Source organism: Giraffa tippelskirchi, chromosome 11, assembly GCF_054371585.1.
Source record: "Giraffa tippelskirchi isolate mGirTip1 chromosome 11, T2T-mGirTip1v1.2.pri, whole genome shotgun sequence".
In the NCBI taxonomy this organism is placed as follows: Eukaryota; Metazoa; Chordata; class Mammalia; order Artiodactyla; family Giraffidae; genus Giraffa; species Giraffa tippelskirchi.
This window is the reverse complement of record NC_137285.1, coordinates 115367737-115393746: the sequence shown is the minus strand read 5'-3', so window position 1 is coordinate 115393746 and position 26010 is coordinate 115367737. Positions and strand designations below refer to the sequence as shown.

The 26010-nt window shown below is 41.5% G+C and overlaps 1 protein-coding gene across 2 annotated transcripts in view; it reads right to left on the bottom strand.

Moving 5' to 3' along the window:
- Nucleotides 1–26010, bottom strand: part of GALNT18 (polypeptide N-acetylgalactosaminyltransferase 18) — a 468216-nt gene that overhangs the window by 433134 nt on the left and 9072 nt on the right. Inside the window, exon 5 of one of the 2 annotated variants that reach the window (XM_081545252.1) lies at nt 24312–24511. The exons of the other annotated variant lie outside the window; for it this stretch is intronic. The gene's annotated coding sequence lies outside the window, so the exon portion shown is untranslated. The remainder of the gene's footprint in view (nt 1–24311; nt 24512–26010) is intronic. 2 annotated transcript variants of the gene reach the window in all.

Genomic DNA, 26010 nt, shown 5'->3' with positions numbered 1-26010 from the left:
TGATCCTTGAGCAGACTGAAACAACATTCCTGTCACTAACCCTGTCACCACACCTTGAACAAGCCACTTCTATTTACTGAGTCTGAATTTCCTTATTAGATCAGTTCATGGGGCAATTAACATCCCTGGTAACAGCCTATGGCACTGTCACTTACATTTATTACAGATCATCATTAAGATTTCTTCCAGCTCAAAGAATCTACATTTTATTGAGGTAGCTCTGAATTATGCATGGAAGAAAAAGAACCAAGACCATAATTATTTTTTAATCAAAATTATTCAAACTGAAAGGGTTTCACCACTGACAATTTTCAGGGTTGATCAAGAATGTGATTGTTTCAATATGTCTTCCATTCCTTCATTCTTGCACAAATCTCTGAAAGGAAATGGTATTGAAAACCAACAAACAATATGTTCTATCTGAAGTCAACTTGGAATTCCTGTCTTGAAAGACATAACACACCTCTCGATACTATAAGCCATGTGACTGAGGAGTTTTTCTTCCTCATTTTAAATATTATTTATATATATCAAATGTAACAACTTTTCACAGGTCCCAAGACATAGCAGTACAGAAAAGAGAAGGAAGGGCCAAGCGTTAAGAAAAGGGAAATGTCTATTGAATACCTATTGTACATCAGTTGCTACAACAGACACCTTCTATGACACGGATGTTACCCCTAAATCCCTAATGAGAAAACATATTCAGAGATATTATATAAGTGACCAGGGTCACACAGCTAATTATGCAGATGTGGGATTCATAATCTATCTCTAAATTCCATGCTCTTCTTTTTACGTCATGCTGTCTCTCCAGCTTGTTAGAGCAGGTTAAGTTTTCAAACAACCACAGAGAAGAGATGTTGGACGTGACCATAAAATCTGCAAGTGAGCAATATAAAAGATTGTGACAAATAGAGTTAGTTAATCATAAAACTGAACTTCCATTCTCTTAACATTTAATTGAACATTTATAAGTCTATTTCTCAGGAGAGAGAGTCCAAAGTTATAAGCTTATTCTTGGAATTTGGCTGTGGAAACCAAGTCAAGATTCCATTTTTTTCCCCCCAAATACCCAGAGGTCTTTAATGCCTCCCATAAGTCTGCTTCTCTTTCTCCATAGACAGCACAGCCTTAGCCTGTACCTTTCGGAGTCTTGACAGTTGAAAGGCTGGAGTGAGAAGGAGATTGGCAATGATTTGTGACTGAGTAGCATCATCCCTGAGAAGATGCCAAGAGGTGGAAAAAGCAGAGTTTGTATGGGTTACGGGTCCCAGCTCCATTTCATAGCATCATCCACACTTGGATGACACACCCTTCACCACTGCCTTCCTAGGACTTATGTAGAACTCAATGTTGCAAAGAATGGCCCTACTCTTTTTTCTACACCACTGTGTCTTGTGTGCGTGTGTGCTCAGTCATTCAGTCATGTCTGACTCTTTGTGACCCCCATGGAGTGTAACCCACCAGGCTCCTCTGTCAAAAGGATTACCCTGGCAAGAATACTGGAGTGGGTTGCCATTTACTCCTCCAGGGATCTTCCTGACCCAGGGATCAAACCCACATCTCCTGAAGTTCCTACGTTGGCAGGCAGAATTTTTTTAACCACTGGGCCACTAAGGAAACCCCTACTGTATCTTAGATCCTGTCAAAAAAATCGTAATCTTTGGTCAATATAGAACATATTTTAAATGAGGAAGTGAAAAAATTCATTCAAATATTAATAGCTTATGGTATCAAAATGGATGCTACCTCTCACAAGACAGGAATCCTGAACTGACTCTGGATCGAAGTGTCTTAATCTTTTGATCAGTGAGGTTTTGAGCCACTAATTCTTTGTGAGAATTACCAAGTGGAGTGGTCTGTATCCCTCAGTCTCAAGCCCCTTTCCCTGGCTAACTCCTGCTGCTGCTGCTGCTAAGTCGCTTTAGTCGTGTCTGACTCTGTGCGACCCCATAGACGGCAGCCCACCAGGCTCCCCCATCCCTGGGATTCTCCAGGCAAGAATACTGGAGTGGGTTGCCATTTCCTTCTCCAAGGCATGAAAGGGAAAAGTGAAAGTGAAGTTGCTCAGTCGTGTCCGACCCTCAGCGACTCCATGGACTGTAGCCCACCAGGCTCCTCCGTCCATGGGATTTTCCAGGCAAGAGTACTGGAGACTCATCCTTTATGTTTCTGCTTAAATATCACTTCCTCTGAGTGCTCTTCCCAGCCTCGCTTAAGTTTCAATGACGTATCCCTGCCGACGTGCTCCCGGGCACCCTGAACTCCCCCTCACTGAGCATTGTGTTGCAATGATCTGTTTACTTAGATGATACGGCGGAGTGTGCTGTGTGTGCTCAGTTGCTTCAGTCGTGTCCGACTCTTTGCGACCCCATGGACTGTAGCCAGCCACCTCCTCTGTCCACGGGATTCTCCAGGCAAGAATACTGGAGTGGGTTGCCATTTCATTCTCCAACTCTGCATATACCTTTGGGAAATTCAGTGGTGTATACCAAGCCTCAAACTTGGTCATTTGCTCAACACAGGTGAATGTTTTTATCCCCACCCGCCCCCAAATACAGGTCTTTCCAGACGGCTCAGTGGTAAAGAATCCACCTGCCAATGCTGGAGACACAGGAGACTCGGGTTCAATCCCTGGATTGGGGAGATCCCCTGCAGAAGGAAATGGCAATTCACTCCAGTATTCTTGCCTGGGAAATCCCATGGATTGAGGAGCCTAGCAGGCTACAGTCCATGGGGTTGCAAAGAGTCGGACCTGACTGAGGAACTGAGCGTGGGAGCACCTCCAAATACATATGTTGGATCCCTAACCCACCATATGATGGGGTTTTTTTTGTAAATGGGACATTTCGGAGGTAACTGGGGTTATAATAGGTCATGAAGGTGGAGGCCTCATGATGGGAAGAGGGGCCTTATAGGATGAGGAAGAGGAGAGAGATCTCCACACACACTGAGGAGAGGCCACATGACGGCATCATGAGAAGGTGGCCAGCTGGGAAGAGAACTCTCACCAAGAGCCAGGTTGGCTGGAACGCTGCCCATGGACTTCCCAGCATCCAGGAGGGTTAGAAATAAATTTTTGTTGTTCAAGTCACTCAGACATTTTGCTCTGGCAGCCTGAGCAGACTAATGCAGCAGGGAACACAGAAAGAAGTTCATGCATATAAAGCAGCGAAGTCATTGAGTCAGCTTTCTCCCCTCAAGGCTCATCTCACCCAGGTCACCATCAGCCCACCTTCATACACCCAGGCTGCTCAAGTAAACACATTTCTCTCTCCAAATGACAGCTCCCCTGGTACCACACCAGCCTCTTTGCTATCCCTGGAAGGTGCTAGATGCTGCATCCCAGAGACCCCCACCATATCTCAGAATGGAGCAGTTAGATGCGCATCTGGCTGGCAGCACCCTTATTGCCTCAGACGCAGCTTCCAGGTTTTGTGGAAAAAAGCCTTCACTTTCCCAGGGGTTGCGTCTCCATTCTCACTCCTTCTAAATTATTTTCCACACTGATACCAGAGGGATCTTTCTAGAATACATATCTGATCTTGTTACTGCCCTGCTTAAAGCCCCTTGAATGACTGCTCTCTACCTTGAGGGTAAAATCCAAACTCCATTAGCAGACCCCCTTGTACTTCCCCCGGCCCTCTTCCTAGGGTCACAGCGGACCACATAGCATATGCATCTCATGTTAGTCACTCAGTCGTGTCTGACTCTTTGTGACCCCATGGACTACAGCTTCCCAGGCTCCTCCGTCCATGAGATTCTCCAGGTAAGAATACTGGAGTGGGTTCCATTTCCTTCTCCAGGAGGGTCTTCCCAACCCGGGGATCAAACCTGGGTTTCCCACATTGCAGTCGGACTCTTTTCAGTCTGACCCACAAGGGTAGCTCTGGAAGTTCCCAAAGGTCCATGTTCCCTAATACTTTTGTACACTTGCCTGTGCCAGTCCCTCTGTCTGGGATGACGCCCTCACTCGCATCCTTATGCACACCTGGGAGAATCCTTACTGGTCCTTTAAGAATTACTTCCACTTCTCTGGCAAGCATTCTGTGACCTGCCCACCCCACTTCCTACCCCCTCAGACTGAATCAGCTGCCCTTCGTCAATATTCCCACAGCTCATATGCTTGCCCTAATATAATAACACATGTGTATCTGTCTTTTAATCTGCTCCTATCTCCACTTCACCTCTAAGCCAGGACAATAATTAGTCTTTATTTTTGCCTTCAAGCTTAGTGCAGAGCATGAGTATAGTAGATGCTCAATATATAGATTTTGAATAAATGAATGGGTGATGATTGCCATAATGAAAATCTCACCATTATGACAGTTCCGGCACCCTGCATGTAGACCACAGTCTGGTTGCTGCTGCTGCTGCTGCTGCTAAGTCACTTCAGTCGTGTCCAACTCTGTGCGACCCCATAGACGGCAGCCCACCTGGCTCCGTTGTCCCTGGGATTCTCCAGGCAAGAACACTGGAGTGGGTGGCCATTTCCTTCTCCAATGCATGAAAGGGAAAAGTGAAAGTGAAGTTGCTCTGTCGTGTCCCACTCTTAGCGACCCCATGGACTGCAGCCTACCAAGCTCCTCCATCCATGGGATTTTCCTGGCAAGAGTACTGGAGTGGGTTGCCATTGCCTTCTCCGACAGTTTGGTTAACACTATATAAACATCTCTTGTATATCCCCTGGTGCAGGGCAGGGAACCCTGGCATGCTGCAGTCCATGGGGGTCGCAGAGGATCAGACATGACTTAGCAACTGAACACACATGTATATCCCCTTCCTAGTCACAGTAAGTTTCCAACTGTAGTCTCAGATTATGCTGTCCAATATAGTGATTGCTAGCCACATGTGGGATTTAAATTATATTAAAATTAAGTATCATGTTGAATGGTGCAGACCTGGGAGAATCCTTACAACATTTATAGCATCACAGAAAGTTCTGTTAGATAGTGTGGGTCAAAGACAAGGCATATGAATTGGGGATAAAACGCAGAGAATATATACACCTTTGCCCACGGGGAGATCAAAAGCTACCCTAGTTGATTGTGGCTAATCAGAAATTAGCCAAGCATTTCAGTCTTACCCATGGTTTTAAATATTCTTTTTTGTGTGTATGTAAATTATTTGTTATGATAAAGTAAACAATCACGTTAAAATTTCTTGCTCCTTAGAATTATTTTTTTTATAATTGCCATATGGCTCACTGATTTACAAGGGTGTTAAGAGATCTAATTAATGTTTGCTTGGAGTTTTGCCTGTCAAGGTTTATTATTAGAGGATCTATGGAGATTCTGCTGGAAACAAAAATTTGGTGGAAAACTCTTGCTTGCTTGAATGTAGGCATGCATAATGGGATTCTCCAGTCAGATTTCATTGATTACTTACCTTTATCAACTATTTATTGAACATGTACTGTATATGGCTGTTAAGGGCAGAAGGAAAATGTGGTTACTGCTGGAGACTTGTCATTACTTCCTTGTAATGGACTCCCTGGCATCCATCAAAATTGCTGTCACTGGGAGGAAAGCTACAGGGAGATGAGATGGAGATGTGGAGAGTACTGGCCAGAAGCTCAGGCTGTTCTGACTCTTTGTGACCCTATGGACTACATAGTCCATGGAATTCTCCAGGCCAGAATACTGGTGTGGGTAGCCGTTCAGAGGATCTTCCCAACTCAGGGATCAAACCCAGGTCTCCCACATTGCAGGCAGATTCTTTAGCAGCTGAGTCACCAGGGAAGCACCCCTGCCTTGATAGGGTCACCATAACCCTAGTTTTTAGCTGTATGGATCCTGAACTGAATTATGTCCCTATATCCCAGGGGGGTGGGTAATCATTATCACCATCATCATAATGATAATCACTAACACTTAGGTAGCATTACTGTACACCAGCCACTGCTCTAAGCCATAAGCCATATACATATGATTCATTCATCAATTATTTGACAAATATGATAGCATTTCCCAGTGACCTAACATGAATGTATTTTTGTTCCAAAATTAGGGCAACTTGGAAACCTGCTTTAGGAGTCCAGAGGTTGCCTGGACGGGGTGGGGGTGGGGGGTCACTGACTGCTGCAGTGGACATCCATGGGCTATCTAGTACCTCTACCTCACCCTACTCAACTCACATAGTTCCCAGGGAAGCTGCTGAGTTCGTGCATTTACATACCATGCTCACTCTCTCCTCAGGATGTTTTTTTTCTTTCTTAATTAATTTTTATTGGAGTATAGTTGATTTACAATATTGTGTTAGTTTCTGCTGTACAGCAAAGAGATTCAATTATACACATACATATATCCACTCTGTTTTAGATTCTTTTCCCATATTGGCCACTACAGAGTATTGAGTAGAGTTCCCTGTGCAATACAGTTTCTCAGGACTTTCCTGCACAACTCTGATTTTTTGCTCAACTGAAAGTTCAATGATGACAGATGCTGTATCTGCTTTGTTCGTGTCTTTATTCCAGGGGACTAGCAAAGTGTCTGCTATACAGTTGGTGCCCAATAAATATTTATGGAATGAATTCATGAGTCAACACATCAATGGAAACAGAACAGTTTCAAAGAACTTTCCACCCAACCATTGTGAGCACCTATGAACCATTCTGGCCTACAACAGGAAGGCTTCTCTAGGTCAAGAATGCTCTCTCTGCCTGATTTTCGGGCCCTCTTCCCTGAATGACGGTGGGCACTGAGTAACAAATCTGGCCATAAGGGGCTCCCCCTACAAGTTCATTGCAGACCAGCTTTCTCTATTAGCAAGGCTCCTTCAAGCATTGAGTTGCCATTAGATTCCAGCTGCAGCCAAGGTAATGCACATAAAGATATGAGATTCTCCAGCCTGGCTGAGGCCTGATAGACTTGGTACTCTGAAACTCCTTTTTACTGCCTGACTTTTACTAACTGCCCATTTTATGAACTCTTGGGACATTTCTAGAGAGCACAGCTCTCATTCCATGATATTTTCATTCTTCTTAATTTCACTCATAGAAGGTAATCTTGACTTAGAGCTTTAATTTTTCATGCCTGTTGTCATTCACCCCTGGAATCTCCATCAATGAAATAACTATACCAACACCACCAGCAGCAGCCACAGTGATGAGGCCAGGACCATCAATAGCCCTACCACAGTAGCATCCGCAGCAACAGCAAACTCAAGACAGGATGGAAGGGACTTCCCTGGTGGTCCAGTGGCTAAGACTCCATGTTGCCAGTGCATGGGGCCCAGGTTTGACTCCAGGTCAGGAAACTAGATCCCACACACCGCAACTAAGAGTTCTCATGTTGCAACTAAAGATCCTGAGTATTGCAACTAAGACTCGGTGCAGCTAAACACGTAAATAATTTTTAAAAGGGGGGTTGGTGGAAAATAACAGTCTGTTGAGATTTTTTTGTCTTCTTCATCTTTTAAATCCATGCAGACCTCTTTTATTTACCCTCCTCCACTTTGTTCCCTGACCTTCCCTCTCTTCACTCCCAGTGTTTTCAGGATCACCACTAAGGTGGCATTGGAGGCTGTTGGGGATCAGAAAAGAGGAAGGAGAGATCACAAGAGAAAGTGCTCGGATCTCTCCTCCTCTCCCCTGCACTCAAGTGTGGTCTTTCCCGGGTCCCAATCCCTACCCCAACCCCATGCTCCCTGCCCCTGCCAGCCCTCCTTCAGCAGGTTGACACCTGGCTCTGGCTCCCCTGGCCCCAGCCCGACCTCCAGTGTCCTGCTTTGATGGCAGATTCCCGGGCTTTGCAGCTGACAGTTTGGAGCCTTGGCTGGCAGCCAGGGTGCTCCACTTCTCATTACTTTTCTCACTGCAATTCATTTCCCTGTGATTGGAGACAATTAGGATGCCAGGCCCAGCCCTGGTTGGCAGTTACATAACCACAAACATGTGGGCCCTGCCCGATCGGAAGCAAGGCAGCTGCTAATGAGGAGGGTCAATTACAACGTGTGGGTCACTCCAGAAGGGCCGTTCACTGCCCTTCATCCACTATTGGAGAGAGGCCAGACACCGAAGCTTTGGGCACAAGGATGAAAGTAACAGTGGCCCTTTTGAGAAGAGACTTGCCCGGCCCTGTTTATGGGGGTAGAAAGGGGTGGGGAGGGCCACAGCTCTCTAACATGCCCTGTCCCTGAGAACCTTGCGGCCTAATCCCCCAAGGTTACCCCAACTGCAAGAGAATCACAGGCTTTGGACCCCTTGGCCTGCTTGCTATACTCTTCTTCCCTATATTTCCCTGAATGACTCACGGTTTTGAGTCCTTACTTTTTTTTCCTACTTCAAGACATTGAAATACATCCTAGGAGGGGTCTTTGTTTTTGTTGGATTCTCCCATACCTCTTAGTGCACCTGACCTAATGAATTGCTAACCAGTCATACTAGCCAGATCTTTTCCAACCAGTTATGTCTGTGCTACCTGAAAGTTTTCCCTTTCAAACCTTTCCATAAGAACCTAGAAAGAGCAGTTTCTTTGATTCCTTACTTTCTCTCTCTTCAAGTTGCCACAGGTTGTGACAAGCATCACTTTCGACATCAAACATGAAAGATACATCTCAATATCAGAAGTTGAAAGAATTAGGGGAATTCCCTGATGGTCCAGTGGTTAAAATTCCAAGCTTCCACTGCCGAGCCTCAGGTTCAATTCCTGGTCAGGGAGCTAAGATTTCCCAAGCTGCACGGTGCAGACAAAAAATTAATTAATTGAAAAATAAAGAAAAAGAAAGAAAGAATTAAAATCTTTATTCTGTACATGAGATGAATTGGGCATGTGGCTCAGAGTTAAGGCCGTAAACAATGTGAATCCATGGGGAATCCACTTTGTGATGGGGAGCAAACCTGCTAGCTGCAGAATCTATCAGACCTTGGTTCCTATTTGCATCACTAAGAGTTTTCATGTGATAAAAAAATATTTTCCAGTTCATTTTTATCCATTACCCCTCACAGATGGACAACATGAGACTAATCCCTACACAACTTTCTTGGCCTCTGAAACTGTCCCATTTTCCTATGTGTTCACTATACTTTTTGTTGACTACCAATGTACCCGTAAACGTTTTCAGATTTACTATCATAACTGTGTTTATTTTCATCAAATGCCAAAAATATACTTTTCTAAAATACTATAAATGTTTTTTATTAGCAGAAATTTGATGGTCCCACCAAATTGCCTTTGGCTCCTCATTTCCAGTATATGATATTGACTTAGTCCCTTCTCCCACCAGGATATTACCTCTGATGTTGTAAGAAAATTATTCATATACTTTACTTATCTATGACTCAAACCATCCTAATGGTGGAAAGGTAAATCAGTTTTAAAGGGCAAGGACCAGATCGTGTACTGTGAAAGGCAAGGAGTGGCAGAGAATGAGGTTGATAGGATAAGTGGAGGCCAAAAAGGCTAAAAAATATGTACCCTATCTTGTAGACAAGTAGCAGAATGCTTAACTTTTTTTCTGGAAACAAATGATGACTTTGTTCAGATATACAATGCCAAAGGCATCCCCAGATTTACACTCAATTTCCCAACTACTAGCTATAAATTCCCCCCTTCCACTCCCCATCAAGGAGCACTTCGTTGCACAAGTGATTTAGGGTAATGTTATTGTAGAAATAAACATGTATCCACTATAATATTCAAACAGACAAATCATTCACAATCTGCAGGACTTTAACTCTTATTGCTAACAAGTTTCTGACAGCATGCAGAGATTTTTGTTTACTGATATACTTCCCAAACACCTACAACAATAACTGACACATAGTAGATGCTCAATAAATATTTGTTGGGTGAAGAGATGGATGTGTCTGCCTTACAACTGATGTGACAAACCAGTGTATTATAAACCAGAGGATGAGAACCACTGTGGTCAGAAAGTATACGGCCACTGAAAGCTTTCAGGTAAAGGGATGACAGGATCATATGCACGTTTTTGAAAGATCACTCTGCCTGCCGTGTAAAGGATGGAGAGGAAGAGCCCAGCAGCAGGAAACCCTGTCAGGAGAGTGATACTGTGATGCTTAAAGAAAATGATGAATTCCTGAACCATGACAGTGGTGATGGAGCTAGAGATGAAGGAATGGATTCAAGATATATTTAACAGAACTGAACCAAACTTAATCAAAGAATATCTTTCCCATTGTGTCTTTGAACAGGATCAATTATGTAGTCTAGAGACAGAGACTAGTAATAGTAATACCCATCATATTGAAATCATAGTGACAAAGCCCAACTGCCATTATATGTAGGCAGAGCAGGAAGTCATCTCCATATTACAATGTCAGGAGCATGTGGGGGACCACAGTCCACAATCACTGCCTGAAATTACACCATTAAAGAAGCATTCCTTGGTTTTAATCCTTGCCTCTCCAGATGACTTTAACACGTTAATATACTTGAGAAAGGGGGAAAGGAAAGCTTATTGACTGCCAATAATTTGTAAGGCGCTCTGCATAGTTTTAGTGATTCTTCACAAGGATCTTGTGATTTTAATATTGTGAAGGGGAGACTGAAGCTCAGAAAGACACACTGGTATCTAATGGAGCTGGGATGTGAACCTAGGTCTTTGTAGCTTCTTTTCTTAGCTGAATACTAACCAATACCATCATTATTATTACTACCACTATTTCTAATTTTTGCTTCCCAAGTGGGACTAGTGGTAAAGAACCAACCTGCCAATGCAGAAGACATAAGAGATGCAGGTTTGATCCCTGGGTTGGGGAGTACCCTGGAGGAGGGCATGGCAACCCACTCCAGTATTCTTGCCTGGAAAATCCCAAGGAGAGAGGAGCCTGGCAGGCTACTGTCCATGGAGTCACAAAAAGTTGGACATGACTGAGCAACTAACATGCTTTCCTTTTACAAATTTGAGAGTTAGGGGCCTCAGGGAAGAGGAAGTGGTGGAGGCTCTGAGAGGTATGCAGACAAAGTAGACTAACAAACAAGTTCAACTTCACAACTTTCCCAAGATACACTTTGGTGCAGGCCTGGATCAGGAAGTATCCTGACATGATCAGAACCAGACCGGCTGGTATGGTCTGAGATCCTGAGCACGCTCATCCTCATGAGCTACAAGCCAGCAAAGCACAGCAAAATTCAACAGTAGAAGATCCCTGTGGTCCTGAAATAATAAAATTAATCATTAATAAGAACTATCAACCCAGGCCAGGGAGCTGAAAATGGAGATGAGGAAGAGTAATTTCCTCCATATTCACCAGAGTAAGGAGGAAAACTACTTGACCCTGACCCTAAGAGGGATACTCCCCACGTTTAGAAATTTACTTTTCTTTTGTAGCTCTTCTCATCTTATTAATTCTATCTTGTTTCTCTCCTCCAGAATTCAGTATTCTTCTACATCTGAGCAGTCCTCCAGTCCCACTTCAAAGCTCCCAGAATTTTGCTTTCTTTCTATTTTTTCACCTGGACTTGTATAACACCTAACACAACTAGGTTGTAATACCACATTTCACCAGTGGGGGCTGCCAACTATGTTGACATAACATTGTCCACGATGTCGTACTCATTGGAAGGACTGATGCTGAAGCTCCGATATTGATGCTGATACTGAAACTCCAATACTTTGGCCACCTGATGCAAAGAACTGACTCAGTGGAAAAGACCCTGATGCTGGGAAAATACTGAAGGCAGGAAGAGAAGGGGACGACAGAGGATGAGATGGTTGGATGGCATCACCAATTCGATGAACATGAGTTTGAGCAAGCTCTGGGAGTTGGTGATGAACAGGGAAGCCCGGCGTGCTGCAGTCCATGGGATCACAAACAGTCGGACACAACTGAGTGACTGAACTGAACTGAACAATGTTGTGAGTTGCATGAGGTGAAGCTGGAGAGAAAGTTTGGGATGGATCATTCAGAGGCTTGTGTGCCCTGATAAAGAGTCTGGATTTTATCTGAAGTGAAATGGGAGTCATGGAAGAATTTTAAGAAATAGGGTGATGCGACATGAGTTGAGTATTTAAAACGTCACCCTGGCTGCTTTGTGGAGAATGCATTTTTCCTTAGATGAGGGTGGTGTCAGTCTAGATAGAGGGAAGTAAATTGAATTGAGAGACATTTGGGAAGGAGAATTGACAGACTTACTGATGGATTGGATGTAGAGGAGGGAAAACAGATAAAAATGACTCTTAGGTTTCTGATAGGTTGTGTTGTGTTGTATTGGTGGGACCTAAGAGAAAGACAAATTATTTTCTAGGAAATGTTTCTTCTACTATGGTCAATATTTTCTGCTCTCAAAATTCTAGAGCCAAGTCTTTGTCTATTACTAGAGATTCTCCCCCAAAGAATTTCTGCGTGTATGCAAATTTGCTTCAGTCACGTCTGACTGAAGTCTTTGCCCACCAGGCTCCTCTGTCTGAGGGGATTCTCCAGGCAAGAATAATGGAGTGGTTTGCCATTTCCTCCTCCAGGGGATCTTCCCAACCCAGGAATTGAACCCACGTCTCTTATGTCTCCTGCACTGGCAGGCAGGATCTTTAACACTAGCGCCATCTGGGAAGCTCAAGAATCTCTGAATCTGTTAAAATCAAACTGAAAGAGCCTACAGCTAGTAACCAGCAATCATGATCTTCCTGAAGAAACATCAGTTCAAACAACACTGTTAAGAACAAATTCACTACCATTTTAACCTCCTTAGTATGATGAAGAAATGCAGAACATTTTTAATTTACCATCTCAATTAAATCATAATATTAAGGTCACTCTTTAGACACTCAGACACAACGTTATTAAATCCTATCCACTTATCATTATTATTGTTGTTGCTATTAGAACTTTATAGATGTCTCTGGAGACCTTTTGAATGAACATCAAATTCAGAGGAAAGTAAATTTTACTTTATGAAAATAAATTTTGTTATTTAAGAACTAGAATTGGATAAATTAACCATACAGAATAATTTTCAATAGTTTCTTTTTTACTTATCCACAATTTATTGATTGCCTACTTAGGGTTCCAAGAACTATTAGACCTTCACAATTGCTCGCTGAAGTGAGCATCATTGTTCTCACTTGAAGCTTGAGAAAACTGAGGGCCAGAGAGGACATGACTGGGCCAAAGTCATGAGTGGTGATTGCTCTGGGATGCCTTAGACATACCAGCCATGCTCTTTTTTCACTATGTTCTTCTGAATGTGCTTCTATTGATGATTTCCTTGGGGTTATCAGCAACCTCATGCATAAATTACACCTTGATAAGCATCAAGAAAAAGAAAGCCATATGCCAGGCATAACAAACTCAAGTGCCTACTGGACCTAGGCAGATGCTGTTAGTGAACAGGCCAGACAGAAGGAAACACTGGGAGTCACAGGGACTGTGGCAAACTGAGGAGCTCAAGGAAGGCAGCTCCTTCCCATCCCCATATGGCTGCCTCTTCTGGAAATGTGGCCCGCACAGCCAGATCTTCTGCTTTATCAAGGAAGTAAGAAATCCAGATTTCCATGTGGGCTCTCTCAAATTGTAAAAGTTTGTGACACAACTCAAATATTCTTGAAAATACTGTGTATGCCAACACCAAATAAGTCTAATAAAATGGGTATACAGGCAGAATCCAATCTACAGGCTGCCAATTTCTGACCTCTACCATACAGATTGTTGAAGCATTATGTATGATCTGGAAGAATTTTAAGCGATCTTAATGTCCAGTGATGTGAGCTGCCTCAGATATCTGAGATACAGCCTCTGATTGAATTTTTAAAGCCCTTAATAGTCAGCAGTATGAAGACCATATAGCACATTAAAAATATTCTTAGGATAAACAGCAGGGTAGCATGATTCTGATATGACATTAAATTTAAAAAGCAAACCACAAAATGATACCCAGTCAAGTGTTTTATATCTCGAACTAGTGGGTGGTTACAAAAGTGAACACGTGAAAAATCATTAAGCTATAGTTATGGGCACTTCACAGCATGAATGTCATACTTCAATAAAAGAAATTAATGATGCCTGGGATATGATTACCATTCTGTACATTTTTGCATGAATATGAACAGGAATTTCAAGGAAGCATGGGCAAACAAAACAATTTGATTGTGTTGGTTGTGGGATAATGCTAGACTCTTTTCGCTATTTCCTACATATTATTTCTATCTCTCTTACTGTGATACACTATTTCTTCCTCAAAATATATTACCTAAGAAGAGTAAGTGTAGAATATAAGCTGATTAAAAATAATCAGTAAGTGAACCCTCCCATTTCAATATAAATTGAAAACCCAAAAGAGAAATTCACTGTTTACTGTTTGATGTGGATTGTTTTCCATCCCTTCCCAACTAGATGTGTTAAGGTCCCCACCTACTGCCTCAGCTCCATCACTGAGCAGGTCAGAAGGAAAAATGGGAGCCCCAGCTCTTCAAGGTAACTAAGAGGCATGGTGCTACCTGCCCTCAGTCCCTTTTCCTGGAAAGCCTCCAGCAAGCCAGAGGCACCTCTGTGTCCATTGAGCATCCACTGTTCCCCCATATCATTAATGAATTCTGCTGTAAGTAATATAAAATGTAACCAAATGGCCTAAATATTGGGAAAAGTTCATTATTTCATGTACTCAGAACTCCAGGTAGGATGCAACCCTGAGAACCACAACCAACAACTTAATGATGTCAGCAAGCTCTCAAGTTCTTTCCATATCTCTGCCTTTTCTTGGCTGTTCCCTCCAAACTCATAGCTGTAGTAGTCATAGATTCAAGTAGTGCAAAAGACAACAGTTCAAGGACAAGTTCTTTGTTCACATCCTGCAAAGGAGTGATGTTTCCCTCTGTAGTTCTCTATTTAAGAGGGAATTTATTTTTTCCCTTAAACCCCTCGTTGGACTTCTTTTCATGTCTCAGAATCAAACAGGGTTGAGTCACATGACTGTTTAAAAACTAATTCCCAGGTCTTCCCTCACGATTCAGTGGTAAAGACTCTGCCTGCCAATGCAGGAGATGCGGGTTCAATCCCTGATCTAGGAAGATCCCACTTACTATGAAACAACTAAGCCTGTGTGCCACAACTGTGTGCCACAACTGTGGAGCCTATGCTCTAGAGCCCGGGAGCCACAACTGCTGGAGGCCGTGTGCTCTAGAGCCCGTGCTCTGCAACAGAAGCCATTGCGAGAAGCCCATACACCACAACAAAGAGCAGTCCCCGCTTGCCTCAACTAAAGAAAAGCTCATGCAGCAATGAAGACCCAGCACAGCCAAAAATAAACGGGTTAATTAATTAATTAAAAAATGAATCCCCAGAAAACACGACGATGAAATTACCATGAACAACTGACACTAATCATCTGGATTGGGACTGATGTGGGATGTCAACCCCAATGTCCTTGACACCCCTTATCAACTTACCTGCTAAAAATATCTTAAATGTGTCAGGCCCATGGGTTCCCAAGTTACCATCATCTCTTATCTGGACTATATCAAGAGCCTCCTAAATAATCAACCCATTCTCGTGGGTAGGAACTGTCATGGTACATCCAGCTCAAAAAATCTGCCTAATAAAACATAGGAAATGAAGGATCAGGGTAGAGACAGAAAATGAGCTAGCAGTGAAAGAAAACTTTATTTTGGTGTTGAGTCCTGCTACTCTGCATGTGAAACTGCATTGAGAAGAGACTGTGTTAATACCTTGACTTATATGTGGGTTATAATATGAGTCTCAGGACTGAATGTACTTAGTACTAGTACAAGTTTCTCCTAGAAATGTCAAGCTTAAGTTCAGAAAGAACCACCTGCTAAGGCAAAATAATAAGAATTAAAAAAAAAAACCAAGAAGGATATTCATTAATCCAATATATTTTTTGAGGATTTATTCTACTCGAGGCATAGTATTCAACACTGGAGACACAAAGGTGAATAAGACAGACACAGTCTGCTCTCTTGGGCAGAACAGTAGAGCAGGAAAGGAAGTCATCACTAAACAACTAATTACAGACTGATTATTTAATTGCAGTTTTGGCAAATTGATATTAATAGAGAAATATAGGAGACTGATATCATATAATGGCTTGAGGCAGGAGGCATAAAATCAGAAAATGTGCTCCCCAAGGAAGTAACATTTAAACTGAGGAGAATTTAGCCCAGGGAAAAGGTAAGGGAGGTGTACTCAAGGCAGAGGAAACTGGGTGTACAAAGCCCCTGGGGCAGAATGAGATAGAGAAGGACTAAACATCAGTGTGCCTGGAATACAGAGATTAAAGAGAAGAGGGTACAAGCTGAACTTGGGGGAGGCAAGGGTGGAGGAGGGTGTAAGCAGTGGTAGACCAGAAGAATCTTTTGAACTGGAGGTTTAAGCGAGTGATAGGATCAAAAGCCAGAAGGTAACACAACAAGCAAATGTGAAGAGACTCTCAGAAACAGAGGATAAACAAGCAGTTTCTAGAATTCTGGGAGAACAGGGGCTCTCTGGCCAGTGGATGAGCGCTGATTAATCTAGCGTGTTTGTGTCTAATTCACTTTCCTGTGCAGCTGTCACACCACAGTCACTAGGAAGCCACAATCTCAGTGAATGACGTGGTGTTCCCTTTCCAGTGCCCTTAGAGCTGATGTGGCCCAAGGGCAGGGCTGGAAATATTCTTAATACCTAGGGTGGGATCTCCCATGTGCCCTGGCCCTGCAGACAGTCTCCTTCTTAAACCAAGATTTAGCATTCTGAACAGGAGCCCTGCCTGTTCCTCCAGCCTGGGCTGTGCAGAGGGGTTAATTTGCCTGTTAATTTTCCACATGAGGTAAGATGCACAGTGAAGCACCAACGAGAAGCAGGACATGGATACCCTCTCCAGCTGAGAAATCAATTCATACTTTAAATTACTCTGGGTGACTCGACTCACCCCTAGGTTCTTATTTTCATCTATTCTGATTTGTAGAAAGTTGACTTCCTGGAGCGTGCAGCCCCTGAAAGTGCTCTGGGAGGTTTTCTGCTGCACCCCAGTGTCACGCTACTGGCCCAGTGAGGAGGAATGCCAAGACTGACAACAGAGCATGCCCAGGGCGGGCAGGCAGCACACACTACACAGCTCGGTGACAAAGCCTGTTGAGCCTGTGCCACTGTGTCAGCAGTGGCATCTACCAGCCTGAGGTCTGGCAGGCTGATACCTGGAGCTTAGCACTCCCCTCTCCCCACCACCTGATATCTCAGCTGATTAACTGCCTGGATCACTCATCCATTTCTCAAACATAGACAGGAGTGTCAGATACTTTGCTTTGTTCAGAGGAGAAAGATGAGAAAGATCCCTATGTATCTTAACAATAGAGAGTAAAAGAAAAAAACAAAAAGCAAATTGAGTGTAAGTCCCAGTTCTTCCATTTGATTGACATATGACCTTAGGCCAGCTATATAACCTTTCTGCTTTAGGTTCCTCACCTGTGAAGCAGAGACTATGTCTATTTCCTGAGTGATCACAAGGTTACATGTGTATAAATAGAATTGCTTCCATGCACTTGCTTGTCATTGCATCACATAAAATAGACAGTGTGCATCATCACCAGATGTGAGGATTTTAATTGGGATGGTCTTACATTAAATGGGGCTTCCCTGGTGGCTCAGAGGTTAAAGCGTCTGCCTGCAATGCGGAAGACCTGGGTTTGATCCCTGGGTCAGGAAGATCCCCTGGAGAAGGAAATGGCAACCCACTCCAGTATTCTTGCCTGGAGAATCCCATGGATGGAGGAGCCTGGTGGGCTACAGTCCTCGGGGTCGCAGAGAGTTGGACACGACTGAGCAACTTCATTTTCACTTTACATTAAATATAAGCCATGTGAGAAGGCCACATATTACATGATTCTGTTTATATGAAATACCCAGACTAGGCAAATCCATAGAGACAGAAAGCATATTAGTGGTTGCCAGGGGCTGGCAGGAAGGGTGAATGGAAAGTAACTGGAATGGATACAGGGCTTCCTTGGGGTTGATAAAAATGTTTTGGAGTTAGATCATGGTGATGGGTCTACAACTCTCCGAATGTACTAAAAATCATAGACTCACATACATACTTTATTTTTGGTGCTCAGTCTTGTCCAACTCTTTGCAGCCCCATGGTAGCCCACGAGGCTCCTCTGCCCATGGAATTCTCCAGGCAAGAACACTGGAGTGGGTTGCCATTTCCTATTCCAGGGAATCTTCCCAACCCAGAGATCAAACCCACATCGCTTGCATCTCCTGCATTGGCAGGTAGATTCTTTACCACTAGCACCATGCGGGAAGCCCTAATTTTTATTTTATATTGGAGTATAGTTCATTTACAATGTTGTGCTAGTTTCGGGTGTATAGCAAAGTGATTCAGTTATATATCTACCTATTCTTTTTCAGATTCTTTTCATGTATAGGTTATTAGAATTGCATACCTACTTTAAAGAGGTGAAGTTTATGGTATGTGAATTATAACTCAAAAAAAAGCTATTATTTAAAAAAAATATGTGAGTGTGTAGGTGTGTGTGCACACCATGTAGCGTATATAAAATTCACTTTGGAGCTCTCTCAGGAGGAGATACATGCAATATGGATCAAGAAGATGTAGATGGAAAAAACTAATGGTAGATTTGAATATGAGCCCAGAGCAAAAGTTTCAAGAACAATAAATAGGACTCTCAGGTGTTAATACACAACCCTAATGCTTCTCACATGAGCAGCCCATCTCAAATTGAACTGGCCGAATTTTGTGTCGGTAACCACCTGTGGCCAATGGCTATCATATTGATAGGACAGCACCACCTTAGAAGGAAGAGGAAAAAAAGCGAGAAGAAAGACACATTCACTAATTGAAATCGTACTCTCCAATTCTACCTATTTCGTCTCACCAAGGCCAGCCAGGTAGATGGCATGAATTCCATTTTGATACTTGAGCAAACTGAGGCTTAAAGAAATCAAGCAAACTTAAGGAAAAGGGAATTTTTGAGTTGAGAAGAAAGTGCCTGAAGAGAGGGGACAGCTAAGGTAAAAAAAGAGGGCAAAGATGATGGGCAGAGGAAGGTCCCAGAGGATGTATGTGAATGGTCACTTAGAAGGACAAAATCTCACAGGATAGAAGTGGTTTACATATCATGGAAGAAGACGTGGGGTTAGTTTCACCTTGTAGAATTCTCCCATGTCAGAACCATAAGGGCAGGTGAAGAGCTGCTCCCTTATCAGCTGGATCAACTTGAACAGGGACATCAACAGAAATGCGCCTCCACTCAGCAGAAACTGAGGTCCCAGCTGCAAGGCTCTGTCCTGACCACAGGAATCAGCTCCCACCTTTCACTTGGCATCTCTCGGATGGCTTCTTCCCCAACCTTCCTGATGCCCCAGAGATGTGACACCATGGTTACAGAGTACTGACTGTAAAGTTATATGCAGCATGTGGGGGGGGGCACCCCTAACCATTACATTGTTCAAGGGTCAACTGTATAGCCATCCCCACTCTCTCTGGTTACTATGTGCATAGAACACCTTTTTCCATTCCTCAACTTTCAGCCTCTGTGTATCCCTAAATCTAAAGCAAATCTCATGTACCCAGCATATAGTAGTATATCAGTCCTTTATCCATTCAGCTACTCTATATCTTTGGATTGGTGAGTTTAATCTGTTTATATTTAAAGTAGTTTTTCTTAGGTAAAGACTTACTATTGCCACTTTATTTTTTTATGTTTTGCAGTTCTATTTTTTTCCGGTTTTATTGGGAAATAATTAACATACATCACTGTGTAAGTTTAAGGTATGGAGCATGATTTATATGTATAGTATGAAATGATTACCACAATAGGTTTAGTTAACAGCCATCATCTTATACAGATACAATAAAAAGAAATGGAAGTTTCTCCTTGTGATGAGAATGCTTAGGATCTACTCTCTTAACAACTTTCCTATATGTTATATAGCAGTGTTAACTATAGTCACTATATTGTACATTACATTCCTAGTACTTATTTATCTTATAAATGGAAGTTTGTACCTTTTGATCACCTTACTCCAATTCCCCTTCCCCCTGCCTCTGGTAACCACAAATCTAATTTCTTTTTTCTGGGAGTTGGGTGTTTGTAGTTCTTTTTTTCCTCTTTTTCTGCCTTCTTCTGTGATTATATAGATATAGATAAATAATATTATCTATATTATTAATATAGATTAATAATCTATACCTATTATATTATCTATAGTATAGATTATATTATCTATAATATAGATAAATAATATAAATATATAGATATAGATAAATAGATATTAAATATATTACATATATTTGATGTTACCTGATGTTTCGTGTATATATAGTAATATAGTTTGATTCTTTTCTCTTTATTTTTGTGTCTACTATAGGTTTTTTTCTTTGTGGTTACCATGCATGCATGCTAAGTCGCTTCAGTCATGTCTGACTCTGTGCGAACCTATGAACTGAAGCCTGCCAGGCTCCTCTGTCCATGGGATTCTCCAGGCAAGAATACTGGAGTGGGTTGCCATGCCCTCCTCCAGGGGATCTTCCCAACCCAGGGATCAAACCGTTGTCTCTTAAGTCTCCTGCATTGGCAGGTGGATTCTCTACCACTAGCGCCATCTGGGAAGCCCTGGTGGTTACCATGTGGTTTGCATAAAACTTCCTAGAGTTATAACAATCTATTTTAAAATGATCACAACTAATTCCAATCATATATAAAAGCTCTACACTTTCACTTCCCACACAGACACACACTTTATGTTATTAATCTCATAATTTACTTCTTTTATATTGTGTTTCCATTAACAAATGTTTATGGTTATAGTTACTTTTAAATTTTATTTATGTATTTAATTTATTTTTGCTGCACTGGGTCTTCGTTGTTTTGCATGGACTTTAGTTGCGGTGAGTGGGGGCTACTCTTCATTGTGGTGCTCAGGTTTCTCACTGTGATGGCTTCTTTTATTGCAGAGCACAGGCTCTAGGCACATGGGTTTCAGTAGTTGTAGCACATGGGCTCAGTAGTTGCAGCACACAGGCTTAGTTGCTCCGCAGCATGTAGAATCTTCCCAGACCAGGGATTGAACCTGTGTCCCCTCCATTGGCAGGTGGATTCTTATCCACTGTGCCACCAGGGATGTCCAGTTATAGTTATTTGTAATATTTTTGCCTTAAAATTTTTATCCTGAGGTTCAAAGTGATTTATGCACCACCATTACAGTATTACATTATTCTGTATTTATCTATACATTTACCTTTACCACTGAGATTTATACTTTGATCTGTACTCCTGTTGCTGTTTATCATAGCTTCATTTCAGCTTGAATTTTGTTAAGCACTCCTTGGAAAGCAGGTCTGATGGTATAAATTCTCTGTTTTCTGCTTGTCTGGAAAAAAATTTTATTTCTTCTTCATTTTTACAGAAAAGTTCTATGGGTATACATGTAGTTGGCAGAGTTTTTGTTTTTGTTTTCTCTCTCAGCACTTTGAGTATATCTTTCAACTCTTTCCCTGGTCTCTAAGATTTCTGCTGAGAAATCTACCAGTAGCCTTATATGGGTTCATTTGTAGGTGATGAGTCACTATTCTCTTGCATTTGTCAAAATTCTTTATTTGTCTTTATTTTTTACAATTTCCTTATAACCTGTCTTGATGTAGGACTCTTTAGTTGAATCTATTTGAGGTTCTTTGGGCTTCGTGAATCTAAATGTCCATGTCTGGGACTTTTCCAGCCATATTTCTTTAAATAAGTTGTCTTCTCCTTTCTCTTTTCCTGCTGGGACTCCTATAATGCATGTATCTCTTTAGTTAGTTGCTGCTAAGTCGCTTCAGTCGTGTCCGACTCTGTACGACGCCAGAGACGGCAGCCCACCAGGCTCCGCCGTCCTCGGGATTCTCCAGGCAAGAATACTGGAGTGGGTTGCCATTTCCTTCTCCAGTGCATAAAAGGGAAAAGTGAAAGTGAAATCGCTCAGTCGTGTCCGACTCTTAGCGACCCCATGGACTGTAGCCTACCAGGCTCCTCCGTCCATGGGATTTTCCAGGCAAGAGTACTAGAGTGGGGTGCCATTGCCTTTAGTGGCATCCCATAATTCCTGCAGGCATTCTTCACTCTTTTTCATTTCTCTATTTTTTTGTTCTTTTGACTGAATAATTGTGTCTTCTAGTTCAACTATTCCTTTTTCAGTTTGACTGAGTTTGTTATTGACATTCTCTAGTGAATTTTTGAGTTTAGTCATTGTCTTTTTCAGTTCCAGGATTTCTGTTTGGTTCCTCTCTGTGGTTTCTAGCTCTTTGTTAAATTTTCATTTTATTCATGAATTCACATTCATTTTATTTCATTCATATTCATGCATTTTCCTCATTTCATTTAGTTTTCTATCTGTGAGCTCACTGAGAAAGTTCCTTTAAGGTGATTGTTTTGAACTCTTTGTCATGCAGCTCATAGACCTCCATTTCTTTGACATAGTTTTGTTTTGTTTCTTTTTTTTTTTTTTTTATTTTATAAATTTATTTATTTTAGTTGGGGGCTAATTACTTTACAATATTGTAATAGTTTTTGCCATACATTGACACAAATCAGCCATGGGTTTACATGTGTTCCCCTTCCTGGACCCCCCACCCACCTCCCTCCCCATCCCATCCCTCTGGGTCATCCCGTTGCCCCGGCCCTGAGCCCTTGTCTCATGCATCGAACATGGAATGGTGTTCTGTTTCACATATGATAATATACATGTTCCAATGCTATTCTCCCAGAACGTCCCACCCTCACCTTCTCCCTCAGAGTCCATAAAATTGTTCCATGCATCTGTGTCTCTTATTCTGTCTCGCATATAGGGTTATCATTACCATCTTTCAAATTCCATATATATGCATTAGTATACTGTATTGTTGTTTTTCTTTCTGGCTTACTTCACTCTGTATAATGGGCTCCAGTTTCATCCATCTCAGTAGAACCGATTCAAATGTATTTTTTTTTAATGGCTGAGTAATATTCCATTGTGTATATGTACCACAGCTTCCTTATCCATTCGTCTGCTGATGGACATCTAGGTTGCTTCCATGTCCTGGCTATTGTAAACAGTGCTGCGATGAACATTGGGGTACACGCGTCTCTTTCAATTCTGGTTTCCTCGGTGTATATGCCCAGCAGTGGGATTGCTGGGTCATATGGCAGTTCTATTCCCAGTTTTTTAAGGAATCTCCACACTGTACTCCATAGTGGCTGTACTAGTTTGCATTCCCACCAACAGTGTAAGAGGGTTCCCTTTTCTCCACACCCTCTCCAGCATTTATTGCTTGTAGACTTTTGGATAGCAGCCATTCTGACTGGTGTGAAATGATACCTCATTGTGGTTTTGATTTGCATTTCTCTAATAATGAGTGATGTTGAGCATCTTTTCATGTGTTTGTTAGCCATCTGTATTTCTTCTTTGGAGAAATGTCTGTTTAGTTCTTTGGCCCATTTTTTGATTGGGTCGTTTATTTTTCTGGAATTCAGCTGCAGAAGTTGCTTGTATATTTTTGAGATTAATTGTTTGTCTGTTGCTTCATTTGCTATTATTTTCTCCCATTCTGAAGGCTGTCTTTTCACCTTGCTTATAGTTTCCTTTGTTGTGCAAAAGCTTTTAATTTTAATTAGGTCCCATTTGTTTATTTTTGCTTTTATTTCCAATATTCTGGGAGGTGGGTCATGGAGGATCCTGCTGTGATTTATGTTGGAGAGTGTTTTGCCTATGTTTTCCTCTAGGAGTTTTATAGTTTCTGGTCTTACGTTTAGATCTTTAATCCATTTTGAGTTTATTTTTGTGTATGGTGTTAGGAAGTGTTCTAGTTTCATTCTTTTACAAGTGGTTGACCAGTTTTCCCAGCACCACTTGTTAAAGAGATTGTCTTTTCTCCATTGTATATTCTTGCCTCCTTTGTCGAAGATAAGGTGTCCATATGTGTGTGGGTTTATCTCTGGCTAATGGTATCATGTTTTCCTGATTCTTCATGATATTTGTAGCCTTGCACTGGTGTCTGCACATTTGAAGAAGCAATCACATTCTCCAGTCTTTTCAGATTGCCTTTGGGAGTGAACACCCTCCATTATTCAGCCTACCAATAGCTACCTCAAGGAGGTCCACGACCAGGGGCTACAGGCTGACTATTGAGACCCATACCTACTGGTTGCTGAAAATCCCCATCTTTTTTCTTTGTTCTAACTCCTTCCATGTTCTGAATGAGGCATAATAGAGGTGGGACTCTTGAGTAGTACCCCCTAAAACCTGAAAAAGTTGTACATTCACTTTGCTTTCTCTTTCCCCATTGGGATAGCTTATGGGCTGAAGGGATTTCTCTTAATGCTACACTGCGCTAGCTTGGAGGAGAGCAACATAGGCAAAGTAAAATTGTTCTTCTTACCCTTTTCACCATATTTTTTTTTCTCATTTCTGTGCTCCATTAGAGTGCTATAACCTCTCACTTGGTTCTGAAGTTCTTGTGAAGGTATTTTTGACTGTGGATGGTTGTTCACTTTGTGTTTCTGTGGGCAGACAAGGGCTAAAATCTTCTGTTACACCATCTTGCTGACATCACTCCCATTCTTTAACACATTACTCAGTCTTATCCAGAACAAAAGGTAAGAAAAGTAGATAAAAGGAAAAGTAAATAAAAGTATACAGAATGGAAAGGACGAAATAAGTGTCCCTATTCTCAGATGTAATGATTGCTTGTATAGAAAATCTCAAAGAATCTACAAAGAAAATCCTTTAATAAATGAGCTCAGCAAGGTCACAAGATACCAGATGAACATACAAAAATCAATCCTATTTCTATATATTAGAAATGAAAATACTGAACAAAAATTTTTAAATAAAATACCATTTGCAATTATTAAAAAGTAAAATCAAATACTTCATTATAAAATATGTATAGGACTTATATACTAAAGACTAAAAAAAGGAGATATAAATAAATATAGAGATACATTGTGCTCACAGATTTAAAAACTCAACAAAAGACATTAGTTCTTCACAAAATAATGTACACAGGTTTATGCAGTTCTTGTCAAAATCCAAGCAAAGTTTTTGAGAACATAGATGAGCTCATTCTAAAACTGATATGGAAGGGAAAAGGAACTAAAATGACTAAAAAGATTTTGGAAAAGATGAATAAAGAGGAAGGAATCACTCTACCCAATTTTAACACCTGCTAGGTAGCAACAGTAATCAAGACTATGTGGTATTGGCAGAGAAAAAGACATAAAAATCAATGGAACAGAATAAGGAACCCAGGTATAAACCTAAAGAAATATACCCAATTGATTTTCAACAAAGGTAGAAAGCAATTCAGTGAAGGATTTGTCTTTTCAACAAATCATGATGGAGCAACTAGATATACAAAGGCAAAAAAAAAAACAAAAAAGAATCCCCACCTAGACTTTATACCTTTTACAGAAAATAACTCAAAATGGGTCACAAAGTTAAAAGTAAAGAGTAAAACCATAAAACTTTTAGAATAAAACACAGGAAAAAATCCTCAGGACCTATGCTTTTCCTAAAGGTTTATTAGTTTTACATTTTATTGAATAACTGCAAGAATATAACTGGAAGAATACTACAAAATGGAATTTGCTTCTCATCTGTGCTCCAATTTCTGTGAGACAAAGTCCTTTGTAGTCCACTCTAACTGGAAACATAACAGAAAAGGAATTCTGGAAATTGTATTCCAAGCTAGCCAAATTAAAACATCAAAACCCACCACAGATAACATATATATATGGAAAAACTTATGGTGACACCATACAATACCTTACCATATCACACACAATACCACAAAAATCAATTCTGAATGCATTGCATATCTATAGAGGGCAAAGCAATAAATCTTTCAGAAGAGAACACAAATAATTATCTTCATGACCTTGAGTTTGCCAAATATTTCTTAAGCAGGGCACAAAAATTACTAATCAGAAGGAAAATGATTGACAATTTAATTATATTAAAATTTGGAAATTCAGTTCAGTTCAGTTGCTCAGTCATGTCCGACTCTTTGCGACCCCATGAATTGCAGCACGCCAGGCCTCTCTGTCCATCACCAACTCCCGGAGTCTACCCAAACT